Source organism: Arachis ipaensis, chromosome B7, assembly GCF_059453495.1.
Source record: "Arachis ipaensis isolate K30076 ecotype BB chromosome B7, ASM5945349v1, whole genome shotgun sequence".
NCBI classification, from domain to species: domain Eukaryota; kingdom Viridiplantae; phylum Streptophyta; class Magnoliopsida; order Fabales; family Fabaceae; genus Arachis; species Arachis ipaensis.
Window position 1 is genome coordinate 61,289,551 of NC_142442.1, and position 5,691 is coordinate 61,295,241.

Genomic DNA, 5,691 nt, shown 5'->3' on the forward strand with positions numbered 1-5,691 from the left:
GGTCATCTCCTCCATTTCTTGTGTTCCTTCCATTTTTGCAAGGCTTCTTTCCAATATCCAAGTCATTCATGCCCTATAAAGCCTGAAACACTTAACACACAGATCACGGCATCTAATGAAATAAAGGAGAATTAAAATACATAATTAAAAGTCTCTAGGAAGCAAGTTTTCAACCATGGAGTAATTTTGGGAAGGAATTGTAAATACATGCTAATTTAATGAATAAGTGGGTAAAGATTTGATAAAACCACATAATTAAACACAATATAAACCGTAAAATAATGGTTTCTCAGTGTTGTGATGAGCGGATAATTTATACGCTTTTTGGCATTATTTTTAGATAGTTTTCAGTATGTTTTAATTACTTTTTAGTATATTTTTATTAGTTTTTATTCAAAATTCACATTTCTGGACTTTACTATGAGTTTTTCTATGATTTTAGGTATTTTTTGGGTGAAATTGAGGGACCTGAGCAGAAATCTGATTCAGAGGCTGAAAAAGGACTGCAGATGCTGTTGGATTCTGACCACCCTGCACTCGAAATGGAATTTCTGGAGCTACAGAAGCCCAATTGGCGCTCTCTCAATTGAGTTGGAAAGTAGACAACCTGGGCCTTCCAGAAATATAATAGTTCATACTTTGCCCGAGATTTGATGGCCCAAAATGGCGTTCCAAGTCAGCATAAAAATTCTGGCGTCAAAACGCCAGAACTGGCATAAAAGCTAGAGTTAAACGCCCAAACTGGCACCAAAGCTGGCGTTTAACTCCAAGAAACGTCTCTACATGTGAAAGCTTCAATGCTCAGCCCAAGCACACACCAAGTAGGCCCGGAAGTGGATTTCTGCATCATTTACTCATTTCTGTAAACCCTAGGCTACTAGATCATCATAAATAGGACCTTTTGCTATTGTATTTTCATCTGGATTTCATCTAAGAATCTTTAGTTCATCTTTTGATCTCTTGATCACATTTTGGAGGCTGGCCATTCGGCCATGCCTGAACCTTCATTACTTTTGTATTTTCAACGGTGGAGTTTCTACACCCCATAGATTAAGGTGTGGAGCTCTGTTGTTCCTCATGAATTAATGCAAAGTACTATTATTTTTCTATTCAACTCAAGCCTATTTCTTCTCCAAGATATTCATTCACACTCAAGAACATGATGAATGTGATGATTATGTGACACTCATCACCATTCTCACTTATGAACGCGTGCCTGACAACCACTTCCGTTCTACATGCAAACAAGCTTGAATGTGTATCCCTTGGGTTTCTAATCTAAGATTGAAACCTTCGTGGTATAGGCTAGAATTATTGGCAGCCATTCCTGAGATCCAGAAAGTCTAAACCTTGTCTGTGGTATTCCGAGTAGGATCTGGGAAGGGATGACTGTGACGAGCTTCAAACTCGCGAGTGTTGGGCGTAGTGACAGACGCAAAAGGATCAATGGATCCTATTCCAACATGATCGAGAACCAACAGCTTATTAGCCATGCGGTGACAGTGCATTTGGACCATTTTCACTAAAAGGATGGGAGGTAACTGATGAGAGGATAATTTATACGCTTTTTGGCATTGTTTTTACATAGTTTTTAGTATAATTTAGTTAGTTTTTAGTATATTTTTATTAGTTTTAATAAAAAAATCACATTTCTGGACTTTACTATGAGTTTGTGTGTTTTTCTGTGATTTCAGGTATTTTCTGGCTGAAATTGAGGGACTTGAGCAAAAATCATATTCAGAGGCTGAAGAAGGACTGCAGATGCTATTGGATTCTGACCTTTCCGCACTCAAAGTGGATTTTCTGGAGCTACAGAACTCCAAATGGCGCGCTCTCAATTGCGTTGGAAAGTAGAGATCCAGAACTCAAAGTGGATTTTCTGGAGCTACAAAACTCCAAATGACACAAACTGGCGTTCAACGCCAGTTCCATGCTATATTCTGGAGTTAAACGCCAGAAACAGGTTGCAAAGTGGAGTTAAACGCCAGAAACAGGTTACAAACTGGAGTTCAACTCCAAGAGAAGCCTCTACATGTGTAAAGCTCAATGCTCAGCCCAAGCACACACCAAGTGGGCCCCGGAAGTGGATTTCTGCATCAATTACTCATTTTTGTAAACCCTAGTAACTAGTTTAGTATAAATAGGACTTTTTACTATTGTATTTACAGCTTTGGATCATCTTTTGATCTTTAGATCACGTTTTGGGGGCTGGCCATTCGGCCATGCCTGGACCTTCATCACTTATGTATTTTCAATGGTAGAGTTTCTACACACCATAGATTAAGGTGTGGAGCTCTGTTGTTCCTCATGAATTAATACAAAGTACTATTGTTTTTCTATTCAATTCAAGCTTATTCCGATTCTAATATATTCATTCGTACCTTAATATGAATGTGATGATCGTGACAGTCATCATTATTCCAAACTATGAACGTGTGCCTGAGAACCACTTCCATTCTACCTTAGATTGAATGAGTATCTCTGGGATTCCTTAATCAGAATCTTCGTTGTATAAGTTAGAATCCAAGGACGGCCATTCTTGAGATCCGGAAAGTCTAAACCTTGTCTGTGGTATTCCGAGTAGGATCTGGGAAGGGATGGCTGCGACAAGCTTCAAACTCGCGAGTGCTGGGCGTAGTGACAGACGCAAAAGGATCAATGGATCCTATTCCAGTATGATCGAGAACCGAGAGATGATTAGCCATACAGTGACAGCGCATTGGACCATTTTCACTGAGAGAACAGGATGTAGCCATTGACAACGGTGATGCCTAACATACAGCTTGCCATAGAAGGGAGTATGAATGATTGGATGAAGATAATAGGAAAGCAGAGGTTCAGGACGAACGAACGCATCTCTATACGCTTATCTGAAATTCTCACCAATGAATTACATAAGTATCACTATCTTTATTTTATATTTTATTTATCTTTTAATTATTAAATCTCTATAATCAATTGAATCCACCTGACTGAGATTTACAAGGTAACCATAGCTTGCTTCAAGCCGACAATCTCCGTGGGATCGACCCTTACCCACGTAAGGTTTATTACTTGGACGACCCATTGCACTTGCTGGTTAGTTGTGCGAAGTTGTGACAAAGAACTAAGATTATGAACGTGCGTATTGAGTTTTTATCGCCGTTACCAAGGAATGGAACCATCACGATTTCTACGCACCAAGTTTTTGGCGCCGTTGCCGGGGATTGTTCGAGTTTGGACAACTGACGATTCATCTTGTTGCTTAGATTAGGTAATTTTATTTCCATTTTAAGCTTTTTATTTCTTATTTTCGAAAAATACAAAAAAATTTCTTCTTTTTTGTTTTTCCAAAATAATTTTCGAAAAAAACAAAAAAAAATAATAAAATCATAAAATAAAAAATAATTTTGTGTTTCTTGTTTGAGTCTTGTGTCAATTTTTAAGTTTGGTGTCAATTGCATCCTTTTATTTTTCTTAAAAATTTTTTTTCGAAAACACATGCATTGAGTTTCTTTCTTGTTCTTCATGATCTTCAAGTTGTTCTTGATAAGTCTTCTTGTTTGATCTTTAAAATTACTTGTTTTGTGTCTTTTCTTATTTTTCATATGCATTCTTGAATTCTTAGTGTCTAAATATTAAAAATTTCTAAGTTTGGTGTCTTGCATGTTTTCTTTTATTAAAAATTTTTTCAAAAATACATACTTGATGTTCATCATAATCTTCAAAGTGTTCTTGGTGTTCATCTTTGCATTCAAAGTGTTCTTGCATATTTCTCTTGTTTTGATTCATAATTTTCATGTTTTGAGTCATTTTGATGTTTTTCTCTTTCATCATTAAAAATTCAAAAATAAAAAAATATCTTTCCCTTTTTCTTCTCATCAAATTCGAAAATTTGAATTGACTTTTTCAAAAATTTTTAAAATCTAGTTGTTTCTTATGAGTCAAATCAAATTTTCAATTTAAAAATTTTATCTTTTTCAAATCTTTTTCAAAAATCAAATCTTTTTCTTATTTTTATTTCATATTTTTGAAATTAATGCTAACAATTAATGTGATTGATTCAAAAATTTTTAAGTTTGTTACTTGCCTAGTAAGAAAGGTTCAATCTTTAAACTCTAGACTCATATCTTTTTAGTTTCTTGTTAGTCAAGTAATCTACTTTAATTTCAAAATCAAATCTTTTTAAATTTTTTTTTCAAATCTTTTTCAAAATAAGTTTCAATCACATCTTTTCAAAATCAATTTCAAAATCTTTTTTTAAACTTCTTTTCTAACCTCTTATCTTTTCAAAAATTGATTTTCAAATCTTTTTCAAACTAATCCTATCTTTTTGTTTGATTCTTATCTTTTTTTCAAAACTACCAAACTAATTCTATCTCTAATTTTCGAAAATCACCTTCATCTTTTTCAAAATTTCTTTTTAAATTAACTAATTGTTTTAAATTTAATTTAATTTGATTTAATTTTTCCTTTCTTAATTTTTGAATTCTAATTTTAATTTTAAATTAAAAACAAAAATATTTTTTATTTTAATTTATTTAATTTTCGAAAATTCTTCTCTCTCACCTCCTTCTAATTATTTATTTATCTACTAACACTCCTCTTCATCCAAGAATTCGAACCTACTCCTCACCCTTGTGTTTGGATTCTCCTTCTTCTATTCATATCTTCTTCTACTCACATAAAGGAATCTCTATACTGTGACATAGAGGATTCCATATTTTCTGTTTTCTTCTTTTTCATATGAGCAGGAACAAGGATAAGAACATTCTTGTTGAAGCTGATCCTGAACCTGAAAGAACTCTAAAGAGGAAGCTAAGGGAAGCTAAAGCAGAACTCTCTGGAGAAAATCTGACAGAAATTTTTGAAAAAGAAGGAGACATGGCCGAAAATAATAACAATGCAAGGAAGATGCTTGGTGACTTTACTGCACCTAATTCCAATTTACATGGAAGAAGCATCTCAATCCCTGCCATTGGAGCAAACAACTTTGAGCTGAAACCTCAATTAGTTTCTCTGATGCAACAAAACTGCAAGTTTTATGGACTTCCACCAGAAGATCCTTTTCAGTTCTTAACTGAATTCTTGCAAATCTGTGATACTGTTAAGACCAATGGGGTTGATCTTGAGGTCTACAGGCTCATGCTTTTCCCATTTGCTATAAGAGACAGAGCTAGAATATGGTTGGACTCTCAACCTAAGGATAGCTTGAACTCTTGGGATAAGCTGGTCACGGCTTTCTTAGCCAAGTTCTTTCCTCCTCAAAAGCTTAGCAAGCTTAGAGTGGATGTTCAAACCTTCAGACAGAAAGAAGGTGAATCCATCTATGAAGCTTGGGAGAGATACAAGAAACTGACCAAAAAGTGTCTTTCTGACATGCTTTCAGAATGGACTATCCTGGATATATTCTATGATGGTCTGTCTGAATTATCTAAAATGTCATTGGACCATTCTGCAGGTGGATCCATTCACCTAAAGATAACGCCTGCAGAAGCTCAAGAACTCATTGACATGGTTGCTAATAACCAGTTCATGTACACTTCTGAGAGGAATCCTGTAAGTAATGGGACGCCTCAGAGGAAGGGAGTTCTTGAAATTGATACTCGAATGCCATATTGGCTCAGAATAAAATATTGACTCAGAAAGTCAATATGATCTCTCAGAGTCTGAATGGATTGAAGGAATCATCCAACAGTACTAAAGAGACCT

General features: G+C 35.0%; 1 non-coding gene across 1 annotated transcript; it reads right to left on the minus strand.

Annotated features, from left to right (window-relative positions):
* Positions 1-5,256: 5,256 nt before the first annotated feature.
* LOC148552775 (small nucleolar RNA R71) lies at positions 5,257-5,364 on the minus strand. Its single transcript, XR_015893391.1, has one exon. It is a non-coding gene; the product is annotated as a small nucleolar RNA R71 (small nucleolar RNA).
* Positions 5,365-5,691: the final 327 nt, after the last annotated feature.